This window comes from Crocuta crocuta, unplaced genomic scaffold (genome assembly GCF_008692635.1).
Source record: "Crocuta crocuta isolate KB4526 unplaced genomic scaffold, BGI_CrCroc_1.0 scaffold90, whole genome shotgun sequence".
NCBI lineage: Eukaryota > Metazoa > Chordata > Mammalia > Carnivora > Hyaenidae > Crocuta > Crocuta crocuta.
The window spans coordinates 3839436-3865658 of record NW_027527449.1 but is presented as its reverse complement, the minus strand read 5'-3'; the positions used below and the strand labels follow the sequence as shown (position 1 = coordinate 3865658).

At 42.9% G+C, this 26223-nt stretch overlaps 1 long non-coding RNA gene across 5 annotated transcripts in view; it reads right to left on the bottom strand.

Moving 5' to 3' along the window:
* LOC144229833 (uncharacterized) overlaps nt 1-26223 on the bottom strand; it is a 70740-nt gene that overhangs the window by 27352 nt on the left and 17165 nt on the right. For all 5 annotated transcript variants that reach the window (XR_013334623.1, XR_013334620.1, XR_013334628.1 and 2 more), the window contains exon 2: nt 22816-23974. This is a non-coding gene — a long non-coding RNA (uncharacterized LOC144229833). The remainder of the gene's footprint in view (nt 1-22815; nt 23975-26223) is intronic.

The following is a 26223-nucleotide window of genomic DNA, read 5'->3' as shown; positions in this document are numbered from 1 at the left end:
TGGAAACAAGCCTATAAATCCAGCTGAAAGCTGGCAGATCCGCAGGATTTATGGCCCATGTGAGAATATGCTACCTCGACTGTAAATTGATACAACACCAAACTGAGTGCCACCTTCTTACATAACACTGTTTAAACTGTCAGGCACAATCTTTTAGCAGAATTAATTGCAGCGTGTTAAATTTAAATGGAGTCTTCGGGGACCTGACCGAGGCCTCTGAGAGGCTGTGCAATACGGTCTCCCACCTGCTTGGAAAGATGGAAGAGGTCCTCCAACACATGCCTTCAGCCAAAACAGGGGAAGGGATTTGAACAAATTAGTTCATGGAGTCCAGAAAAAGGCTGTGGGAAGTTGGGGGCTGAATCTGACTTCCTTGAAGCCTTTAGGACCTGTACCAAGGCATTATGTGCCTTTACTTATAAAAGCACAATGGGGCTTTTACATCTTTTGAGCACAATCTTAAAAGGTCACAAAGTAAGAGTACTGCTAGTGAGTGAAGGGGCTTCCAGTTACGGAAAGAGTAAGGCGCGGGAATGAAACGCACGGCATAGGGAACACACTCAAGGCTGCTATAATAGCACTGTAAAAAAAAACAACAACAACAACAAAAAAAAGAACACTGCCGAAGAATGTCTTTCTTGATCACTCCTGTTTTTTCTAGTGTTTCTCTAATGGAAACGTCTCTAATTGCAGCGTCTGAAATTGCTTTTGAAATAACTGGAGCTTCAACCGTCTTTCAGGAATCTCCATTTTCTGAGCAATATTTGCCTCCTGACCCTGGGTCAATAGAACGTGAGCCCTCCACGTGATGGGCCATTCAAGATTAGTTAAAAACCAACACCCTCTGGTCTTTTTGTTTGTTTTTGGTTCACTTAAAAAAAATTTTTTTTTAATGTTTATTTTTGAGAGAGAGACTGAGCACCAGTGAGGGATGGGCAAAGAGAAGAGACAGAATCCCAAGCAGGCTCCGAGCTGTCAGCACAGAGCCCGACGCAGGGCTTGAACCCACAAACTATGAGATCATGACCCAAGCCTAAGTCCGATGCTTAACCGACAGAGCCACCCAGGTAACCCATGCTTTTGGTTCACTTTTGGGAAGACTCGTGCTCTCTGTCTGGAGTGACTCTGTATCTCATTCTGCTGCCCTGCCTTCCCTCATGACACCCAGGAGTCAAAGGAACACCAGCTCAGCCTCAATCAGAAAGGGACTGTGCGGAACCTTCTGCCTACTTTTTCCCTCTGAATCACCTGGTGTTTTGAATAATGACCTGAGATCTGTCTTTGTCTATGCAATCCTCTGCATTTTGAATTCATGTCTTAGGTCTTAGTATTTGATATTCTGTATTTCAAATTCTCACTTTCTGTAGTTTAAAGTGCTTACGGTCATATGTTATCAATCACTAGATCATGTCATTTAGTGGGACAGTCTCCTTTCTTTATATACTAACTCTGACTAGAGATTCAAGAGAGGTATTTTTCACAGATTTATGTTTCTTCCACCCTGACTTGATTATATTTTAAGGGGTGTTCTCAGGCCCGAGTAACAATAGGTCTCCAAGATTCAGAACAACACTAGGCTTTTCTGGGTCTCTTTGCACCCTCCTGTCTGCAACTCTCCTTCTCATCTTCTCTTTAAAAAACAAAAACTGGTCATAAAATGAAAAACATAATTCATTATTCTATGCCCTAAGAGATTTTATGTTCTCCATTCTTTTTTTTTTTACTTTTTTTTTTTTTTATGAGAAGAGAGAGAGAGAGCACATGCACACATGCACACAAACTGCAGAAGGGCAGAGAGAGAGGGAGAGAGAGTCCCCAACAGACTCCATGCTCAGCCCGACTTGGGGCTCAGTGCATCTCAGGACCATGAGATCATGACCTGAGATGAAATCAAGGGCTGGACTCTTAACCAACTGAACCATCTAGGCACCCCTATGTTCTCTGTTCTTAATTCAGGAAATGGGTTGATCTAACACCATTTATTCTAAATCGTTATTCATTAAACAACTTTCTCATCTGATTTGATCTTTTTGGTGGCTCTATTCACACCTAGCATTCATCTTTCATTGTTAGTTAGTAACTGGGCACTCTTATTAATTTTAATTAAAATTTAGCAAAAGCAGATAGGAAAGACAATACCAAGATAAAAAGACCAGACAACTGAAAAATCAATCCTAACTTTCATATTGTCTAATTCCCTAAGATTCTATAAAGGATGTGGTTGGAACATTTCATGTCTTTAAAGCAACCCTTATTCAAAAAGCTGGTTGTTATTTTTTTATTTTTTAACATATGTATTTTAAATTTATTTATTTATTTTTAGGAGGGTTAGAGAGCACAAGCAGGGGAGGGGCAGAGAGAGAGAGGGAGACACAGAACCCGAAGCAGGCTCCAGGCTCTCAGCTGTCACTGCAGAGCCCGACACAGGGCTCAAACCCATGAACCATGAGATCATGACAAAGTCATGAACCGAAGTCGGAGGCTAACCGACTGAGCCACCCAGGTGCCTCATTATTTGTTTTTTATAATAATAAAAAAACATATTTCAAGACTGTGTAATTTACCTGTTTAAAGTGTATGACTCAGTGGTTTTTCATATATGTAAAGAGTTGTGCAGCCATCACTAAACAATGTTAGAACATTTCATCACCCGAAAAGAAANCAAACTTGTTTTAGCGGTTTCAAATTCTTCAAGGTTTCAAACTCAACCCCGCTGCAAAGAGAGCTCTCCCTGCTTCTGCTCTCCCCCACACACACACAGCTGTAGACACCAATCTACTTTGTGTCTCAATGGATTTGACTATTCTGGACGCTTCACTTAAATAGAATCATATGATATGTGATCCTATGTGACTGACTTCTTTCACTGAGCATAATGTTTTCAAGGTTCATTCATGTCATAGCATGTGCCAATACTTTATTTCTTTTTATTACTGAATAACATTCCATTGTACCACATTTTATTCACCCATTCACCAACGGATAGACATTGGGTTGTTAAAACTTTTTGGCTATGGGGACGCCTATGCGGCTCAGTCGGTTAAGCGGCTGACTTTAGCTCAGGTCATGATCTCAGTTTGTGAGTTAAAGCCCCGTGTCGAGCTCTCTGCTGTCAGCACAGAACCTGCTTCGGATCCTCTGTCACCACTCCTTCTGGCCCTCCTCTGCTCACACATGCACACACATACACTCTCTCTCTCAAAAATAAATAAACTTGAGAAAAGAAAGACGTTTTGGCCATTATTACAATGCTGTGTTGAACATTTGTATACAAGATTTTGTGCGAACACACGCCTCCAGTTCCCTTGGGTGTCTATGGTCATCCCCTCTTACCCACCTGAGATTCCTTCCAAGACATTCAGTGGATGCCTGAAACCATGGATAATACCAAGCACTATCTATACTAGCTTTTTTCCTATATACACATGCCTAGGATAAAGTTTAATTTATAAATTCGGTACAGTAAGAGATTAACAACAACTAATCATAATACAGAACAATTAAAGCAACATACTGTAATAAAAGTTATGTCTCTTGCACTCAAAATCTCTTATTATATTGTACTCATCTTTCTTTTTCTTGTGATGATGTGAGATGATAAAATGCTTACGTGACAAGTGAAGTGAGGGGAACGACATAGGCGTGACCTGGTATTAGGATAGCATTCGCCTCCTGATGCTTGGTCAGAAAGAGGATCTTGTGCTTCCAGACCGCTCTTGACCTTGGGTAACTGAAACCATGGAAAAGGGATGCTACTGTACATCGGAGTGGACTTGCTGGGTCATACGGTAACTTTATGTTCACCCTTGGAGCAACCGCCAGACTATCTCCCACAGTGGCTGCACCATTTTGCATGCCCACACTGGAATACCATCGTGGATACTCTCACAGGCAAGTGGCCTTCTCTGACGATCATATGTCCCTACACGCAGAATGAACATCCCTACAGGGTGAACGAACAGAGCCGTGGAGAAAAGTATATTACCTGTATCCGAGCCAAAACTGTTTCGATAGGCATCTTTATAACTTCTTGAGGCTGCTCTGGGCCAAAAATACTGGCTTCACTCGTCCTCATAGTCTGAGTATAAAATGGTCTTTCTTTGATGAAGACCAAAACCATGAGATGAAATGTTGGCGGGAAACTTCCTAAGGGAGGCGTCGGTCGGACACACGTGGTACAGACCGATCAATCCGGCCTTTGTAAAAGCAGGACAATAAACCATTATGTACCACACGATGCGGTGCCCAAAGAAGTACACAGCACCTCGTATGAAGGATTCTTGACCTTAACATTGAACCTGACCCTGTCATTTAGATCTCAAGGTCTAACTCTCAAATTACAAGAAATACAGGAGTTTGCAGAAGGAGAGCGATACCACGAGGAAACAAGCAGCAGTACAGATTGCGGGAGAGTCTATAGACAAATGACTCATTTTCTTCTTGTATCATAGCCTGTAGAGAAGGGATTGTGGTAGAATAAAGGACATTTCAGAGACATGGCAACCCAATGTAATGCATGATACTTGTTTGGACCCTGATTCAAACAAATAACCTGCATAAAAGGCACTTTTAAGATAAAGTGGGGCATTTCAAATATGCTCCAGATATTAGAGTATAGTAAGGAATGAGTTTATTTTCATGTTTATTTTTTTAATGTTTATTTATTTTTGAGACAGAAAGAGTAGGCAGGGGAGGGGCAGAGAAAGAGGGTGACACTGGATCCAAAGGGAGCTCTGTGCTGACAGCAGTGAGCCCAACACAGGGCTCAAACTCACGAACTGTGAGATCATGATGTGAGCCAAAGTTGGATGCTTAACTGACTGATTCACCCAGGTGCCCCAGGAGTAAGTTTTTTAATTGAGGTATAGTTGGCGTACAACATTATATTAGTTTCAAGTGTACAACATATTAATTCAATAGTTGCATATGTTGTGAGGTGATCACCGCAGTAAGTCTAGTTAACATCAGTCACCACAAATAATTATGAAATTTCTTTCCCTGAGGAGTGGTTATTAGTCTCTTTAAGTGGTAAATGTCACAGTGGTTATGTCTTTAAAAAGCCCTTATTATCAGTTAGACATACACACTGAAGTGTTTACGAGAGACGTGTTGTCTGAGATTTCCTTCAAAATGCTCAAGAAAAAAGAAGGAAGGAAATATATTGGGGAAATAAATGATATAAGATCGAGATTGTTTTGACAATTGTTGAAACTTCATGACAGATACATGTGGACTCATAATACTATCCTTTCTGTTGTGTATGTTGGAAAGATTCCATAATAAATAAGTTAAATACTAAAATAAGCTTTCCTCCATGGGAATAGACGTAGATTAGAATTTAAAAGTACATGGTTTGGGGTGCCCAGGTGGTTCAGTCAGTTAAATATCCGACTCTAGATTTTGGTTCAGGTCATGGTTTTGCAGTTCATAAATTCGAGCCCCAAGTCGGGCTGTGTGCTGATAGCATGGATCCTGCTTGGGATTCTCTCTCACTCTCTCTCTCTGCCCCTTCCCCACTCTCCCCACAAGTGCTCTCTTGCTCTCTCTCTCGCTCTCTCTCTCAAAATAAATAAATAAACATTTAAAAAATAAAAAATAAAAGTCATGGTTTATTAGGAAGCAAAATGAATTGGGAAAGGAATAAGCATAAATTTCCCTATACCTTATTATTCTGCATTGCTCTGGGAGATAATTTGATGCTAACAAACTGATTTAAATGTGATGGGAACTCATGACTCTCCAGTCACCAAAAGACTAAAGTAAAACAAAATCCCCCCTGACTAAATGGAAGGCATAGTATAGAGGAAATCCCAGTGATCATGCCATAAAAGACATGTCACAATGGAGAGCCCAGGAAATGCCAACTGCATAGCCAAACGGGCACAAGGGAAATATAATTTTAACCCTGGAATCATAAAATTAAAATGTTTTTGCTTGATTTTCTTTCACTGTTGACCCCTTCATCCTGCTACTTCTGACAACACTTTCTGCCCAAGGCTGGAGTTAGCGTGTCAGCTGGGTAGAGTCTATGGCCTTGACCTCCTACATGCACAGGCCCTGGAAATTTAATTCTGTTCCCCTGGTGGAAAGCAAATAACTTGCAGTACGTCCAGTAATCTCTCTGCCGCTGGCCTCCCAGCCAGCCGGGGCAGGCTGTAACCAGAAGCCAGCCCACTAAGCCCGACTAACACCCAATTGCTTGCTTGGACACTGTTTAAGGGAGGTGCTTAAACCACATGGAAGATCTCACACCAGTGTGGATGAGATCAAGTGTGCTAATTGAAGTAACTGGGCACAGAATTAGTACCAAGAGACTCTAAGCCAGCCTCCAGATCAGTGCTGTCTAATAGACAATACAGGAGCCACAAATGTAATTTAAAATTTTCTAGTAGCCACATTTGAAAAAGAAAAAATTAATAGGTGAAATTAATTTTAATAATACATTTTAGTTAATCCAATATATCTAATATGTCTAAAATATTATCACCACTACATGTAATCAATATAAAAAAAACCTAGGGGCTCCTGGGTGGCTCAGTCAGTTAAGCATCCGACTTCAGCTCAGGTCATGATCTCACGGTTTGTGGGTTCGAGCCCCGTGTCGGGTTCTGTGCTGACATTTCAGAGCCTGGAGCCTGTTTCAGATTATCTCTGCCCCTCTCCCACTCCCACTCTGTCTCTCCCTGTCTCAAAAATAAATAAACATTTTAAAAAATGATTTAAAAAAACACAAAAAACAAAAAACCTAATACTGGGGCACATAGGTGACTCAGCTGGTTAAGTGTCCAACTCCTGATTTTGGCTCAGGTCATGATCTCACAGTTCATGGGATTGGGCCCTGAGTCAGCTCTGCGCCAACAGCACGGAGCCTGCTTGGGATTCTCCCTCTCCCTCTCTCTCTCTGCCCCTCCCCTGCTCACATGTACACGTGTGCAGCACTCCCTCTCTCATATCAACTAGAAAACCGTCAGCAATACACAAGTACAAATTAAATCTTTTTATTTGGAGGGGAAAATATTCAATATTAAATTGAACCATGAACCGCGAGATCATGACCTAAGCGAAAGTCGGACGCTTAACCGACTAAGCCACCCAGGCGCCCCATCAATATTAAATTCTTACATATTCATTTTTGTCTTGTGGATAGTGAGATGGGCTGGCAGCCTCTAGTGGGCACTGGAAGTGAGCTAAGCCTTCTTCTCTCAGTCTGAGGACTGTGCATTGGGTCTAACTAACCTCAGGAATGGTGAAACTTGTTCATACATACAGGCTTAGAAATGTGAGTCATGGTAAATATACAGTGTGTAAGAGGAAAAAGAACTAGTAATAGTTAAAGTTTAAATAAACTTTTAAAAAAGGATATATTTTAAAACCACAACACTTACTAGATACAGTCCTCTTGAGGGCTCCTCCCCCGACTCCCTCATGCCCACCCTCTGTTGCTAAGTTCTACAGCATCATCTCAGAAGGGTCCTGGACAATAACGTATTTTTCCTCCAGTCATTTCAGCATCCCCTGACACGACTCTTACTACAGTCTAAACCACTGCTTTTGAAACTTTAGGTTTTGACCTATTACTGGATCTTGGCCAGTTGTTTATTTTTTTAATAGATGAGATGAGAAAATATATGCATGTATTCCACGTAGTTAGGACAAGCTTCATGAAACCTTTATTTCAATTCATTCTTCATTTGCTTAAATATTTATTGAAGACCTACAAAATGCCAGGCACCATTTTGAACATTTGGGATAAATCAGTAAACAAAAGAAAGATCCTGTTGTCTAGGAGTTTAGAGTCTAGTGGAAGACGCAGACCATAAAAATAACCATAATAGGGGCACCCGGGTGGCTCAGTCAGTTGAGCGTCCAACTTCAGCTCAGGTCATGATCTCATGGTTCATGGGTTCCAGCCCTGCATCGTGCTCTGTGTGGGCAGATCAGAGCCTGGAGCCTGCTTTGGATTTTGTGTCTCCTTCTCTGCCCCTGCTCTGCTCGTGCTCTCTTTCTCTCTCTCAAATAAATAAACATTACAAAAAAATTTTAAATAAACATAATAAAAGCAATCACGTATTGTGTCCAAAGCTTTGATGGAAAAAAGAAAATGTAGAGCAGCGTAAGGGGGTTCAAGGTAAGGGGTTAGCTGCAATTATGAATAAAGTAAACAGGTTTCCTTGAGAAAATGGCAAATAAACAATATGTGTGCATATATAAGTGCATACGTGTGCATGTGTGTGTGTGCGCGTGCGTGCACCGAGTCTACTATAAAATTAATTTCTTACTATGAACACAAAATCTAAAAAACACTGCCACCTGACCACAATGCACCCAGACACAATGGAAAGGAAGAAGACAGAGAAGAGGAAGAGGAACTTCGTTCTTTCCCCTCAGTCTTGGGGTCAGAGCTCATAACTCTTCGGTAAGGGACGAGGATGGGGGCATCTTTCAAATCAGCCCTGGTCTGGTGTGAAGCATCATCTCAAACCAGGAGATTTTTCACCTTCTTAACCTTGCTAAACCATGCCTTTTAGTTAAGAACATATCCCAGCCTTTATCCAGCTTGCCAGGAAGGCCGTAAATGCAATAGACTATGATGTGGGTTGAATGAGCCCTGTTGGGTTGAAGAAGCATGGGTAGGTTCCAAATCTCAATGAGGTGGGAAGTAAAGGACCAGATCCTGGGGAATCTATTAAAATAAATGTTTCATCCCACTCAAATGAATTGAAATAAAGATTTCATGAACTGGAAGGATCCCAGGGTATCATTCCTCCTCGGTTCCTGGTAGGCTTGCCCCCAGCTCTGGGAGGAAGGAATCCAACTAGGCCTTGTTCACAGCTGAGGCCCTCAGTGGGGAGCCACCAGGCACAGTGGGCTCAATGCTGCAGAGATGAAGCAAAAGGATTTCATGGCCGTCATCCCAACTCTGGCCCCAACAGTGGGTTTTCCAGGAAATGGAGGCGCCCCTGTGGTGCAAGATAGAAAGGACACAAACAGGAAGTCCTTCCCACAGGAGAGAAGCCAGCAGGGCTATTTGACCAACGCGTTCCAGGCTGAGGGACCCTCAAATTATGGCTGCTGTTCAGTGGCTAGTTTGTGCAGAGAGACAGGCTAGGGCTTCTTCACAAATGTGGAGTTTGACCTTGGAACTACATCTTTTTCTAATAGGCATAGTGCTAACCATTGTAGAGGCTGTTGTCATGGTTACTCGTGGTTGGGCATTCGTTGTGATAATGAAGAGCTTTCGGGTGCCCAGGCTGCACTGCTGGGAGAGAGAGTTTTTTCATGTTACAACCACTCCTACTCACTTGACGACCTCTCTCTGAGAGAGCACTTTCAGATATGAAAAGACTATTTAATTGTATGTATTACTTGTATACTGTGACCACATTGCTGGCCGAGGTCCCTTTGATAATACATATTTCCTCATTAGAGGACCTGCTTTGTGTAGGTTTTCATTTAGTATTCACTTTCCTCTTAGCTTTAAGTTTACATAAAGTAGAATTTTGCATTCATGCTTTGTTTATTGGTGCTATCGCTTTTGAAAAACGTGGTCTGTGTACAATTCTAATCCTATTTTAATCTCTTACAAACCTCATCTCTCGCCACTACATAATTAACTATTGTCAAATACACAATGAATTTTTTTTTAATGTCAGCCTTATTCAGAATACAATTTAAGTACAAATGTAACCAATGGAATAATGCAAGAATTACGTATTACAGTATTAGAAATACAGTAAAACCTTGGATTGGGAGTAACTTGTTGTGCAAATATTCTGCAAGATGCACAGACATTTCCAATAAGTTTTAACTTGCTAAACGAGCGATGTCTTGCAATACGAGTAATATGTGACGCCAAATGTTACCTAATCACAACTGAAATAGTGGCTCTTGAAATTCACTTTGATATACAAGTGCTTTGGATCACAAGCATGTTTCCAGAATGAATTATGCTCACACAACCCAATGTTTTACTGTCTTCATTTTGCTTATAATGGAAAGCCATTAGGCAATTACTTTCCTCTTATCACATGGTTCACTATCAGATGCTATGGAAACCCATGACCACTAGTACTCCTACTAGTTAACTATGAGGGGAGCAGGATAGTTTCAAGAGAAGGGGACCTCAGAAAACCTGTATGCTCCCTGGTTTCGCTGAAGTTCCTTAGAACTTGTTTAGACTTGCATGTGACAGTGGAGGAAAAATCAAGACCTATTTAGGAGGTTAAATCAGCAGAATTATGTTGTGTTAAACTTGGAAGGTGAAGACAAGCAATAGATTGGGCTTGACACCTAGGTTCCTACTTGTGCACTAGCATGGCTGCTCCCATCCGTGAGCTAAGGAATGATGGAAAAGGTCCAGCTTCAAGCAAGGAGATAATAAATTCGGCCTTGGACAAATAGAGCTTCAGAAATTTTTGAGACATTTCAAGTGGAGAAGTAAGGAAGATCTATCTGGAAGGAGATAAGTTTGGAGACGTCAAGCTGGGAGTCATTAGCATATAGATAGCGACTAGAGCTAACAGCAGAGCTGATATTTAGCAAGGAAAGTAAAGAAGATGAACAGAGTTTAGGACAAAGCACCAAAGAATCCTGATCTATAAGTCCAAAGGATGAAAGCTTCAAAAAGGAAAATAAATTGCTACTGTGCAATGAGGCTACATTCAGGTGCCAGGCAATTAATTTACTGCAAGTGGAGAAAGGACCCTGAAGATGACTTCAATTTACTCACAGAAGCCACAGCAAAGAAGGGAGGTTTAGGGAAGAGAGGTGTGAGGAAAGCAGGACAGTTTTCAAGGCAGTCGCTGAGTGGAGAGGGAAAGGGAGTGAGCCAGGAAACATTAAGACTTCAGGCAGTTCTGAGAGTCCACGTGAAGTTGGTGACATCAATTTAGAAATGCCCCTTTTCATCGCCCAGAAGCTTATTAAGTAATGTTAGTATCTTCCTGACAATTGCTTTTAACAAAAGCATCACATCAATTGTTTTTCTTCTACACACATTTCATTGTCTGTATTTTTCTTTCATCACTCTTGAACATCAAATTCAAATCCATGACCAGGAAGTGAGAGTTACAGTATCTAATTTTTTTAAATTATTTTTTTCTCTTGACAATTAAAACTACATATACCAGAGTGACTTAAAAGCTAATCCTTGAAACCTGCAAAGATATGAGTCTCAGAGTTAGTATTTGGAATGCTGATGTAGCCTAAAAACAACAGCCTTGCACGATGGACTGGGGGAGGGTATAGCTAAAAACGTGAAGAATTCAGTAAGCCAGAGGAACAAAGGAAGTTATTAAGATGAAATGAAGGAGATAGTATGCAAAATGAAGCTCAGTAAATTAAATAAGCCCAGGGATTTGAGTGTCAAAAAGCCAAGCAGCTATGTCACCTTGAAAAGGATTATATGACACATAGTAAAGGTCAGTAGGAGACCCACGAAAGGCTGAGGTGGTAAAAGAGGCAACAAAATACCCAAGAAGAGAAGGTGGTGAATGTTGAAGACCAATGTTCTGGAAGGAATAGGAATATAAGAGGAACAAAGGTACCCTTAAGATATTTGTTTGATTAAGTATCTTATATTCACCAATATCTTAAATGAATGAAGATCTTAAAAATATTAAAGTTTAAGAAATTGAATCTCTTAAAGGTACCAACATTAATTTTGTAATCTAGCTTCTCGCTTTTAGGAAGTTTCTGTCTCCTGGGATTCCCAGGGAAAGACACTGTGAATGCTCTTTTTCTAGGTACTTCCATACTTAACAGTGGTGTATCCGTGGCTTTCCTGTTTATGGTTAGACAAGTCCTAAAATGGGCTGGTCATTTCCATCTTGAATTTTGTTCCTCCCTCTGTGTTCCCTACTGGGAGATGACCCTTCTGTTCATGGTCATGTGCACACACCTTCATCCTTGTGTATATGTTTAAGAAAAGTCTAAACAAAAGGTCAATATCCAGCTCAGGAGGTTCCCTTACCATCCACTCGGTAGTCCAGGCCAGCAGCTTGCCCAGACTCAGCTCCGCCATCTCCCTCCCCACCTGCTCAGCCAACCCATCCACCCGCCCTCTCAGCTCTACCTCTGAAATGGCTTTCAAATCCATGTAACCTCTCCCTTCATGCCGCTGTTTCTACCTTGGACCCCCATCATTTCTCACACAAATGACAATAGGTGACTTCAGATTGGCTTCCCTGCCTCAGTTTGTCTACTCTCACCCTTCGCTCTTCCCTAGTTGCATTCCTGCACAGTCAGAGATGTTTCCAAAATGCGAGTCTGATCATGCTAGTTCACTGCTAAGTTATGCAGCAGTTCCCAAGGATAAAGCCTAAACTCCTTAAACCTTGAGCACAAAGCACTTTCTCTGCCCCTAGGTTAGGTTCCTGGCATTGAAAACACCAGCCTAACTGAGCTCCTCTGTTGCCCTCACCCTGGTCTTGGCCTCCTTCCCTGCACTTCTCTGGCTCTCTTCTTCCCCTTCCCGCCCTATTCTCTGCACAAACTCCTGGTTCCGGTCTCTGTTTAGATAGTTTGCTCCAGAAAGACCCCTGAACCTAATAATTTCTTCTAGACTCAGAAGTTGTCTTTTCTTCTGCACATTGATGGCCCAGAAACCCTTGTCATATTTGATCGTACCTATTGGCTTAGAAGCTCTCTGACCATCAGGATCACATCTATTTTGCTCAACGCTATATTCCTAAACACATTGCTTGGGCTATACGTTTTCAAAAATGTTCAGTTGAATGAAGGAATGATCAAATTTCCAATGTCATCCAGAGCTCTTTGGAACTTAGAAACTAGATTTGGTCAGTGTTTCAGATTTGATCAGACTTGGACGTGGGGGGTGCAGGAGAGACTGACAAAGCATTAAACTGTATTGATCAAAATTCCAATGTATTCATTTCAATAAAAAATATAACTGACAAGGGAGCCCAGAGATCATGTAGATCTTGTTTCCTCTGTGAATTTGGGAAAACAGACCACAGAATGGTTTTTGATGAGCATAGATTTAGAGCAAAGGAAATTCTGATTCCAATGTTTCATAAGGTTTCATTCTTGGTTCCTTCATTTTTATAACGATAGGGACACCATCCAGGTAAAGACTGTGCATCCTGTCCATGGGCAGCACTGTCAACACCAGCCTTTCTGACCACTGTTTTCTGGCCCCCTCTACTAACAGACACCCCATTACAGTGACACATTTTTAGATGAGCAAACATCTTCTGTTGTGTTATTAGTCTTCAGCCAGCCCGCAAGTCACCAAAGACTTGGCATCTCTCTAGTCCAGTCCCTTGAAAGTTTTTAGTTTTCCTCATTTGCTATTCTCCTCATTTCCAAGTCCTTGGTGGTGACATGCCCCATGTAACATTTTCCACTCGGGCATTCTGAGACTGTATCGGTGATTGGTGGAGCTTGAGATGGCATTAGACAATTTACTGGGTCATTGATTTGTTTCAAATTGAGGGCTCCTTGGCAATGGTGTCTGAAAAGAGAAAAGTGTTGAATCTAGGAGACAAAACCGGCATTAGAAGGACATTTGAGGTCTCAACCAGCAAGGTGGCTGAGTCCAAATACTAGAAAGACAGGTTGGTGGCAACGTGCCAGCTCTTTGAAGCTACAAAAAACTTGTGCTTTGTAAGATGTCATACGTAAATGCCTCATTATTTGTGTTTTCTATAGTCTTTTCTTCTTATTCTCCGTTAACATATGCAAGTTCTTCTTGTAAACACTGTAGTCTCTGAATGGTACTTATAACTAACAGTAGCCATCTTTTCTATGTAGAAGAGGCTGATTGTATCTTCTCCCACTAAAACGACAGCTCTGTTAGGGAGAGACTCTTTCTGCTTCATTCATCGCTGCAGCTCGGGACCTCGGAGAGGATCCAGCACAGCAATCGTGCTGAATTAATTATCATCCAATGAATGAATGAATGCTCTGGGGAGCCAAAGGAAGAGTATTTTGGCCAAGTTTGGGGTAGAGTTCCCATGTGGAATGGCTCGTCCCACGCTCTGGATTAGGAGACGCTGAGGCAATGGAACGGTGAGAGCCCATGGAAGAGTGAAGCCCCAGCAGGAAAGAAGACAAGTTACAGAAACACCTCAGCCCAGATCAAAGGGCGGCTTCCCGGGCTCTGCTGGTCTGAAGCCCATGTTTTATGTTAACTTGAGGTGAGCTCCCTAACAAGTGTCCCTGTGGCCAAAGATGTAGGACTGGACACCTAGCCCATGCCAGGAAGACAACACCACAGAGGCATTCAGTAGTCGAAAAGTTTTTAACTTATTTCTGGTAGCAAACTGAATATAAATAATTTACTTTTTAATCCACAAATAAACCAAAATAGAACAAAGAAAAAGAAAAACTTCACAAGAATGATGCTTTGCTAACTGGATTTCCTGAAACTCTGTTTCCAATCGCTTTCACCCCATTTTCAGCTTTGGAAAACAAAACCAAAAAACCAGTGAGTCCCTCTTAATGACTTCCTCTGATTATGCCTATATCAGGATATGGCTTTAAAGTATTAAATCACTTGAACTCCCTGTCAAAATATTTCTCAGAATTATTTTGGCACATCATGCTCTTGTCTCTTAACGAGAAAGGCCATCTGTTCTTAAAATTTTCATCGAAGTCCCTGCCTTAGTCTTTCAATGTCCCAGGCTCAGCTTTACTCAGTGTGATTTGGAAAAGAGGTTCAGCCCTTAAAGAACTGGTGGGTTTTTTTTTTTTTCAATGTCAAGTAACAAGACACACAAATCTTCATCCTTCTTTGGCTGCCATGAAGCTCAGAGCTAAAGTTGGGCTCCATTTATGTTGTCCTCAGCCTAGACCCTGGGCCAGGATCCCTGAGTCGGAAGGAGTCAGACCATGTGCTTGTATGTCCACACGCCCATAGTAAAATCAGAGAAGGGTGTGAGCGATGAATATTTTGTTCGTGCCATTGCTTTTGTCCCCCAGGAAGTGCCAGGAAGGTTCCAAACCACAGCGATTTTTTTCCCACAGTCTCTTGTGGAAAGTTGTTAACAGCCATCCCCCCCGTTCACACAAGTCAGCACATAGAAGAAGGTATGGGATACTGTGTGTCATAATTATATATAAAAATAAGCTATATAACTTCTTTGCCCTTATACATGCTTTTTAAAAGATATGAAGAACAATGGTGGAAAAAATATCTTGGCTGGATGTCATTCTCTTATCTTGTGCAAAGTATATATTCATATGCATAATTATGTTAGGTTCCAACAGACAAAAAAGTCACATTCAGGAAGGTAGCCCTTCATCAGTCTAGAGATGAAACTATACAATTATCTCCCTCCTTCACTACATGATTCTTATTAAACTATTCACATTTTAATCGTTCTTTATGTGGCTTGACTGTGAATTCTTGGAATCTTTTTTAAGTAGACTGGCTCTTAAAAATGCATGAATGTTTAAAAAGATGCATGAATTTTAAAACAAAATTAACCCTACACATAGCGTATATAAATTGAGCAAAAGTTGATTCACAAATCTGAGTTGAAATCCTTTGGTATTCAGGAAGTTTTTGTGGCAGACAGTTCCATGGCTTACTGATGATTCCACTAGTGATTTATTCCTGCACTTATTAAGTACGTACCTACTGTTTCCTCTAGTTCTCATTAGGCTCAGAGATGGGGGAAAAAAACCATTAAAGTAATAGAATACAATTTCCTTTTCCATAAGGGACTATAACCTTCGGTGACTGAGGAGCCATGTAACCTATCTACCTGAAGGGGGCAGGGGGAGATTTTCAAAGCAAAACAACTATTAATTATGTAGGTTGAGGTTTGGTTAACCATAGAAGGTTCTGTGGACTTCCAATTTGACTTTAAAGAAAGTACAGGATTTCAAAGAAGGGAAATAAGGAAAGAATCCTTGTTGTAAGCAGACAAAGAGCATAAAAGAGTTTGCATGAAGGAAATCAGTAGAGAGATGTGGGTGGGTTCGTGCCGGAAGTGGATGGGATGGAGACCTCAGGTGGGAAGTTGGGAATGTTCAAGGAGGGACGGTCGGTCTGGAGTTCATCTCCCAGGCTGATATATATGCACTTAGGAGCCCTTGTAAGCTCTCAGTCAGAGCCATGAGATAGTAGAAAGAGCGCTCTGCAAAGAATCCAGTTGAGGAGATACCAGGTTTTGTAATTAAGAGATAGGAAAGGGCATGAAGGTTTTCATCAGCATTAAGAGCCATTTGAGCTACAAAAAATCTCTAGCTTTGATAGAAAACTGAAGCGTACAACAGTAGCATGGAGAAGAAAAGAAAAAGGATTAAATGATCATTTTGAGTTCCACAGAGCACAGTTAACAAAAGACTAAAGTGTCGGGCGTGGAATGAGTGACATAGTGAGGCTCAGGAAGGGTTAGTATTGCTACTGCGATCATCACTCTAAGATGATTTTGCATTATGTTTTAATAGAAACAGAAAGAAAGGAAACCTTACATTTGCGTGTACCAGCTAGGCTAGAATCCTATTTCCTTTCATTTTTACAATACCCCTAAGATGAAGATAGTAACACCCCAAGTTTTTACAGTTGAAGATACAGGCTCAGAATGGCTAAGAAATACACAGCTAATCAATGGTAGAGGCTAGATTGGACCCACGTCTGTCTGGCTCCAACATTCTGCTTTCTCTCCTCAGTCTCTGAACTGACAAAGAAAAGATCTCCAGGGACTAGAAGGGCACCTGGATACTTGAGAAATGATTAATGTTACGAACACACCGAAAGCAAAGTATCAGTGAGAAGGGAGAACATTCAGCTCTGCGGCACAGAAAGAAAGGGAGTCTCAGAACGTAGCAGAAACATCTGTGACTCTGGCTGGTACACAGCACCCAGTGGTTTCCTTTAAACACACTGGCTGTTTTCCTCGTCCTTCCACATGCACCCAGATTTCCAGAGATTTCCAGAGACCTTGTTAGAGACGAATGCATACCCTTTGTGCTGGAGAGGAACTGGAAAGGAAGACCTGGGGCGCTGGACAGGCTATTGTACTTCACAGATTAAGACACCAATGATCTGGTTTACACTGGGCCCCTTGTGGACTGTATGAGCATTAGCCATTTCCCCCCATGTAGCAAATCAGTCTGTCACACCAGGATGAAGGTTCTGGACATGTACAGCTAAGCCAAGAATTCCTAAAGGAAATTCTACCAGTGAGGCTGCTAATGACCAGCCAGAAGATTTACTTTGGTGACACCTCTACCTTTAAACGATCAACAAAGAGGGGCACCTGGGTCGCTCAGGTCCAACTCTTGATTTCAGCTCAGGTCATGGTCTCACAGTCAGTGGGATCGATCCCTGGGTCTGGCTCTGAGCTATCAGTGCAGAGCCTGCTTGGGATTCTCTCTCTCTCTCTCTCTCTCTCTCTCTCTCTGCCCCTTCCCTGCTTGTGCATGCTCCCTCTGTCTCTCAAAATAAACTTAAAAAAATAAATAAGTAAATAAAAGATCAATAAAGGGACTCCATATTACTTAGCAGTGTAGATCTCTTACCGTGTCTCCACTTCCTGATAACCTTTTCTGTTCAAATTATCCTCATTCAAGTTTCTGCTTAGCAGGTTCCTATGTCTGGTTCACTCACAGTTTACTGGTCAAAGCAAGTCCCATGGCCGTACCTGATGTCAATGGTGTGTGGAAGTATAACCCTTTACAGGAAGGACAGCAAATAATCACATGGGGTGTGAATATTTGCTCATTTATTTGTGTAATTGGAGATTCTACTCCTACCAAAAATCAAAGCAATTTTTTTCCTCTTCAATAAATTGCCTGTTACTTCTATTAGTATTTGATTTAATGGCTCATATTAAAGAGTATGTTTCAATTTAAAGAATTTTGAGGGGCGCCTGGGTGGCTCCATCGGTTGAGCATCAGACTTTGGCTCAGGTCATGATCTTGTGGTTCGTGAGTTCGAGCCCCACATCAGGCTCACTGCTGTCTGCTCAGAGCCCACTTCAGATCTTGTCCTCCTCTCTCTCTCTCTCTCTCTCTCTGCCCTTCCCCAGCTTGTGCTCTCTCTCTCAAAAATAAATTTTAAAAAAATGTTTAAAAGAAGAATCTTGATTGACTTCTCTAGGTAGCTTTGTTGCAGTAACAAACAACTACAAAAAAAAAAAAACAACAACAACAACAACCCTCAGTTTCTTACAACACAAATCACTTTTATGTGATTCTTTCTTCATGTCCCACGTGAGTCTGTGCAGTCAGCTCCAGGCTGTGGCTCTCCCCCCGGGGCCGTAGGTCTGTGTCAAGTCTGCTTTCTCAATCCTGGATCTTGGGTTCAGGAGCAGCCCTGATCTGGAACATGCTATCCTGTGGCGGGAGTCTGGTGCTGAAGCAGGCGATCAGATTTAAAGGTCCTGCTCTCAAGGTGCAAGCCACAGCTGCTCCCGCGTCACCGGCCCCACCCAACAAGAGGGTGTGGAGGACACCCTGTCCCTGCTAGTGGGGAGCCACTAGGAAGTCACATTCTAATCTGCTGTTATGGAAAGAAGGAGTGAAAAATTGCAAACAATAAAACAATCTACCCCAAAATCTTTGGGGGATTTTCCACTGAGCTTTGTCAGGAGTTTGAAGGACCGTTGCCTCTTCTGTCATTGCATTCCGGATTGATCCTCAAACACCTGTCCCAACCTCGGTGTGACTCCCGGCCTCTATTTCAATAATATTATGTCTGAGAACCAAGAGGTACCTCACAAACACTGGGCCAGATTATTTTCTGGAGATAAGAATATATGTTGTTAGGGGTGCCTGGGTGGCTCAGTCGGTTAGGCGTCTGACTTCGGCTCAGGTCATGATCTCACGGTTCGTGGGTTCGAGCTCCGCGTCAGGCTCTGTGCTGTCAGCTAGCTCAGAATCTAGAGCCTGTCTTCAGATTCTGTATCTCCCTCTCTCTCTGACCCTCCCCTGCTCACACTGTCTCTATCTCTCTTTCAAAAATAAATAACATACAAAAAAATTTTTAACATGGTTAAGATGGTCAATTTCATGTTGTGTGCATTTTTACCACAATTGAAAGTAATATTTTAAGAAAGGATAGACTATATTGGGGTGGAAGGGTGTCTTCTATAGGTACAATTATTAGATAAGGGTTCTCTCGACAGCTACAAACATCTCTACCCAAAAGGCTGCGGACCCATTTGACACTCACTTACTGCAAGCTTGTCTCTATTTGGAGCTGGGGCAGGATCAGCGAAAGAATGTGGATATTTGTCTCTTCTTGGTGGAGCTGGGGAGGAGATGGTATTTTCTAGGAGACATACTAGAAGTGACATAGACTAGGCACCTCAAACAACAACATAGCCATTAAGGAAGCATCTATCCACCTTAACAAAATAAAGTATCACTTTTCCATGTCAGCAACCGAAGGAGACAGTCTGCAAGGGGTAAGTCCCTGAACCTTGCCGGTGTCACTCATCCCCTTAGGGGTTTCCTCCAGAATATTGTCCTTATTCCAAAGGAGGGAAGGGCTGTACTGTTCTTTTTATGTTCTTGAAGCCATTACAGGACAGTTATCATAAGACTAGATTGTTTGTAGAGGACTATGCTCAAGGATAAGAAAAATGAAAAAAGCACATGGCAGCATATAACTACATTCTTTGACTCACAAAATACGTCCTTCTCTGAGTCTCATAGGCTGCAATCTACTTGCAGCCTGATCTGCAGCTATGTGGGCATGGCTCCTTGAAATCTAGAAATCTGAAATCTCCCTAGAGGAGATCTCAAGGCCACATTTTGAATTACAGCTTGTTGGCTGAGAAATGTCTTCCCATCAAGATGGCTGACACTGGGACCCATGTCCTCACCCCCTCAGGGAACCCTCTTCTCCCTCCCTACAGAGGGAAGACACCCTGTCCTGTCAATATGAAAACATTCTGAAGTCATTGACACAGGGGGCGCCTGGGTGGCTCAGCCTGTAAAGCCCTCGACTTCAGCTCAGGTCATGATCTCCTGGTCTCTGAGTTCAAGCCTCCGAGCCCCATGTTGGGTTCTGTGCTGACAGCTCAGAGCCTGGAGCTTGTTTCAGATTCTGTGTCTCCCTCTCTCTGCCCCTCCCCCATTCATGCCTCTGTCACTGTCTCTGTCTCTCTCTCAAAAGTAAAAAAAAAAAAAAAAAAATTAATAATAATAATAATGAAGTTGTCAACACAATCAAAGAAGAGGTTGTACATTACAGTCCAAAATAAGGGCTGCTTTTCCCCATCACACCCACCCCACTACAGTTCCCGGGTTCTCCATTTTCTTAAGCTAGAAACTAAAATCCACCCAGGGGGCTCCTGGGCGGCTTAGTCAGCCATGCCTCAGACTTTGGCTCAAGTCATGATCTTGTAGTTTTTGAGTTCGAGTCTGCATCAGGCTCCCTGCTGTCAGCTCAGGGCCTGCCTGAGATCCTCTGTCCCCCTCTCTCTCTGCTCCTCCCCCACATGCCTTCGCTCAAAAATAAATGAAACATTTAAAATAAATAAATAAATATAAAAATCACTCTGGACTCTCCTCTTTCCGTTTCCCATCTCCCCACACGCAGTCACTCGGCGGGTCCTCCTATGACTCTTTCTGAATAGCTCTCAAGTGAGTCAGTTTCTCTCCGTCCCCAATTCCACTACCTCGTTTCCTGCCTCTATAATCTCTAACCAAAGCGCCATGATCACGTTCATGGGGGGCTTTCTGACTCGCTGCTCCCACTCCTAGTGTGCTCTCCACGCGGTCCACCGTGATTTCCCCAAATCCAGCCCACCTGCGGCGATTCTCTGTTCAAACGCTTTCACAGGCCCCCATCGCCCACAAGATCAATCCTGAGACTCGGAAACAGATTTCAACTCCCTTGTCTTATTTCTTCCTTCCCCCTCAAGAGACTTCATCCGTTCAGAAGAGCCACACGTTGCGCTGAAAACGCAGACTCCCCCACCCTCTGACCTGGCTCCAATGTTCCCTCTGCCCAGAATGTCTCCACATTTCCCACCTGGCAAGTTCTGCCTCCCTCCAAAACCCACCAAATGTTTTTGCGGGGTTTTTTAAGTTCTCTGACTGCCCTGGACACGGAGCCGCTCCCCTCTCCGGTTCCAAAGCACTTTGAATGCAATTCTAACAGCTGCTTTTGTATTTGGGAGTCAATCGCTTCTAATTTTTCTATTCCTCCTCTTCCCCAGACCATGAGCTTTTGAAGAAAGAAGATGCCGCCTGTCTTTGCATCTTCCTCACGTAGCACAGGGCCTAGAAACTACAGGGGCTCAAGCAATTCATTTGTTGAGTCATTAGAAATAGTCATTAGAGGTGCCAGGCCGGCTTCGTCGGTAGAGTGTGCAACCCTTGATCTCCAAGTTATGAATTCGAGCCCTACATTGGGTGTAGAGATTACTTAAGAGTAAAATCTTTAAAAATAATAATAAAAATAAAAATAATCCCAGGGACTAGGTTCTGGGAATGCAGCCAGGACACCAACATAGGATCCCTGTTGTCTGGGAATGTGAATGATGAATGACTTCACTAAATGTCTGTGGAACTGTGTTCTTTTACAACCTGGTTTTGGCTCTGCCTGCCCTTTTCCCAAACAAATGAATTGGTTGCCACTCAGGCCACCATCCCTTTCTTAAAACCCCAACTCTGCCAGTGACAGCATTAATCGGGACAGAGAAGTACCGCTGTGTGGCGGGTTTCGAAGAAGTTTCAGTCCTGAGGTCTGTCATGCAGGGGCGTGTAGTAAACACCCAACATATGGAACAATTAAGAAACAATACAGAAACATAATGAAGCGCTAATTGTTTGGGACAGACTGCATATTTTCAGAAGAGGGAGAAGGAAGTCAGCCACATAACCATAATTTATAACGCGGGCCGTGCACACCACCAGGGAATTCGGCACAGCGGCAAAATACCTTATACCTTTTGATACAGAAAACAAGGCTCTGTGCCCTATCATGGTAGAGGAATCAGATCTGTGGGAAAACTGACCTGTTCATATGCTCGGAAAATAGAAAAGGTCTCTCCCGTGATGGCATGAGAAAAGAGATAGGCAACAGTATTGCCCCAAACCCAGATTTCTGGAATGCCTTCTGCAGAGCATGGAGTCTCCACGAGTAGAAAAAACTGGAATTTTATGTATCTGTTTCAAGGAGAGGACCTGGAGGACTGTGAGGCTGGTCACGCAGGGCCCCGCGGTCCTCACCGCCCCAAGGATGTCTCACTGTCGAGGGCAGCGAGAAAGCACCAGCCACAGTCGGAGTCTTTGTGTTCTTATATAAATATATTTTCCCCTCTCAACATTCCTTTCCCAGGCACCCTCCTCTCTGCCCCCATTCCCTTGTGAGCCAGCAAGCCTCGTCTGGGTTTTGACAGGAAGTAGCACAGCTCTGAGCTACTCTTTTCATACCCACCCTCCCCACGGCCCCCCTTGGTTCTTCTCAAGGCGCCTGGGGTGGGGACATGAAGACTGAACTGCAATTCCTGAAGTCTGCTACTAACCCAAACTCCCAGAAATCCTCTCATTGGGGACGTCTGGAGGTTTCTTCTAACTAGTTCAATCTTACTGGAATAAATCCTCCCTCCCTTCACACCAAACCTCCCCCCAAGGGAGGCTAACTCAGTGCAAACTGACCTCGTGCTGCACAAGAGAACACAAGGACCAGTTTCCTAAATATGTGAACAAGTTTGTTAGGGGATTAGATTTCAGGCTACAAGAAACAGAAAAATTAGATGTGATTTTTAGGCATAAAGATTTTATGTTTAAATGCCTTAAAAGGCCTCTGGAAAGACCTTCTCTTATCAAGGGCTCTCCTTCACATCCATTCCACATTACTGTAAGCAACAGAAATTAAGAACTTACGAGCAGTAAGAAGACGTATCAGGTCAAAAACGTAGGGATGCCTGGGTGTTTCAGTCGGTTAAGCATCGACTTCAGCTCAGGTCATGATCTCGTGGTTGGTGAGTTTGAGCCCCGCATCGGGCTCTGTACTGATGGCTCAGAGCCTGGAGCCTGCTTCGGATTCCGTGTCTCCCTCTATCTCTGTTCCTCCCCTGCTCACACTGTCTCTCTTTCAAAAATAAATAAACATTAAAAAAAATAAAAATGGATATGCAAAATCTCTGAGACCAAGAAGGGCAGGTCCTTATAGTAACTCAGACCCAGGTTCAACACATACAATTCATATACTGAAAGGTTCTCTAAGGGTCAGAGAGAAGTCAGTCCAGCAGGCTCTACAGAGATGAAACAGCACAGGGACACAGCTGACACCGATGTCCTGGGGTTTGTTTCCAGGAAATACAACGCCTCAATTTTTAGGGCTAGTGACCTGTAGTGGTCAAAGGAAAAAGCTTGACTTGATTTTTATACTTCCCTTCAACAAACCCCCTTTTTCTCTTTACTGCTGAGAGAATGATGACTCTATGGGCATTTAGAAAGATGATTTTTTTCTTTTACCACCTTAGGTAGAATCTTCTTTAAAAATCTTTTTTTTTTCCAAAAAGAAAGAAAAAAAAAAAAAGATTCCCATGTGAAGGAAGCATTAATATTTTCCATATGTGTTGGCTCCTGACTGTGGAATTAGGATTCAGATTCAGCCCAAGTGAATTGGGAAGCGTCTCGAGCCGGGCGGGCTGTGTGAGTCTGAACCGTTCAGCAAACCCACCGATTTCCCGGGTGTGCGCTGCTGGGGGGACCCGCGCGCGCTGCTCGGCAGTCAAGCCCTCAGCCTGTCTTCGAGATGAAATATCACAAGCAATGCGCGTCGGAAATCTCCGGTAGAGAGAGGTCGGAAGAGACTGTCTCTGTGAACTGAGGACACATCAACCTTAATGGCCGTCCCAGCTGAAGGGGTGCAGAGAGGCCATCCCGTGTGGCCCCACATGTGACGGCCAGGAAGCGGAACTCACAATAGCACCAGGATCTGTCCGAGTCTGGGGAGTCCCCAGGGTGTCCGTCCATCGCTGCGCGAGGTGCCCCAGCTCCCTTTGCTACGTCCAGGACCAGGCACGGATTCAACAGTCTGCAAAACATTTGCCCATGTGGGAAATACACGTTTAAGCTTTGTGTATGAAATCACAGTAATCAGCAACCAATAAGATTTCAATTTTCTGGCCCTTTGAAGCCGTCATTTTTACAAAAATTAGTTCTGCAGGTGAAGATAGTACAGAAACACAGCACAAGATGCAAAATATATCACAGGATGTACAGTAAATACACATCTCCCGCTCCGGCTCTCCAGACCGCTGGTCCCCTGCCTAACGGCCCCCAGTGACGCTAATTTCCCGTGCGTGCTTTTTGACAAACACAGCAATCTTTTCTAAGTATTCTAAATGCACTGTTGTCATTTTTTCCCCGGAGATCTGAATAATGCATAGTTGTTGCTGGGATGATTTCTCATGAAGGCTAAACGTTGACAAACGAGAGGATTTGAAAGTTTTGAGGGGAAAGTCGTTTGCTGCCTGCTTGACGAATCCTCTCTACATTTTGTCTTTAATAACATCTATATTTCTTTCCTAAAGTTTCTGTGTCCACAAACAAAGGAACACACAAAATAAACAGCTCACAACAATGGCCCGTTGCCCAGATTTAGAATAATCAACAGAAAGCCAGTTATTTTTATTTCTGAGAAACAAAAGTAGGCACCCATGTCTTTCAGATCATTCTTCATTATCTGTGATCTAAAATCAAGATCCACACAGAGGTAAATGAAAGGCAGGAATCAAGGACAAACCTTAGTACATCTCTTTCTGAGATGGCTCTAATATCTGTGCACACACACACCTTGCCCCCTAACCCAACCCCACCGCTGCAGGTCAAGCCCTCTTTCTTTGCTGGAACTATTAAAATTGAGTCCCTCCTGTTGACCCTGCAGAATCTGGTCACTGGAGCTGAATCCCACGAACAGCAAAGGGTCACAAAGCGAACAGGGCCCACGAGTCATCATGAGTTTAGATTTCATTGTGTTGACCCTGACAATGAGATGCCAGATTTGAAGCCCCGGATTTACACACACACACACACACACACACACACACACACACACACACACACACCACATATTGAGTCATTCAGGCTGCCATGTGTAGAATGATGGCAGTGAGCAAGAGGCTTGCCGGAGCCTAGCTGAGCGGTGATGGAGGCTGGGCTGCAGTCGTCGTACTGGAGATGGAGAGACCTTGATGGCTTCAGGGTGTGGCTTGGAAACAAAGGAGGCAGAACTTGCTGTTGGACTAGACACAGGCAGGGGTTTTACTAGATACAGTAACACACTGGATTGCGAGTAACTTGTTCTGTGAGTGCTCTGCAAGACGAGCCAACATTTCTGATACATTTTAACTTGGTAAATGAACAATGTCATGCAATACGAGTAGCACATGATGCCAAACATCACATGATCACACTGAGCCAGTGGTTCCTCTCTCTCTCTCTCCGTCACTGTGGGACTGTGGGTGACTGTCCCCCACTCCTGGATGCTCAGTTTCAGGCCATGCTGTTTGCAGATATCAGTGATATTTCAGAACGTTGGAAGGTGCCCACAACTGGCACTCATGTATTTTTTTTTTTTTTATCACTTCCAAGCACCTATGGACAGTCCTTTGCTTTTCCACCCAAGAGTAAGCTAGGAATGCTTTGCTTCATTCTAGGTCAGGCTGCCTGCAGATATAGACCCTTTCCTCTGCTGCCTTATTGCCAGTTACATGAAATACAGTATATGACAAGAGTTTATTAATACCGAACTATAGTCAACATCCACGAGAACATATACAATATGGTCCCCATGTGGAAAAAGATTCCATTGAGGCAATAGATGGCTCAATGATTCTGTCAGTGATAGTGAAAGTCGTCCTGCACAATAACCCTCCTCTCTCGTCTCCCTCACACGAGCCACTAAGGTTTTCAAAGGGAAGTGCTGGTTAATTTGTTTATATTTCTTAATATTTTGTATTTTCTTTATTGTTTTATATTACAGTATTGTAATCATTTTTATATGAATATTTTTGGGTGGTGGAATGAATCATCTAAGTTTCCATTTTTTCTTATGGGGAAATCTGCTTTGATATACAAGTGCTTTGGATTACAAGCATGTTTCCGGAACGAATTATGCTCACAAACCAAGGTTTTACTGTCTTTGGCCTCTGCAATTGGATGGATGCAGTTCTATCCTGAATTGGGATAGAATCTGGAAAGAAGCAGAATTTGGAAGGGAGGTGTGGAGAAGCCAAGAGTTGTACTTGCGCCATCCTAAACCTTAAGATACTTTCTCGATGT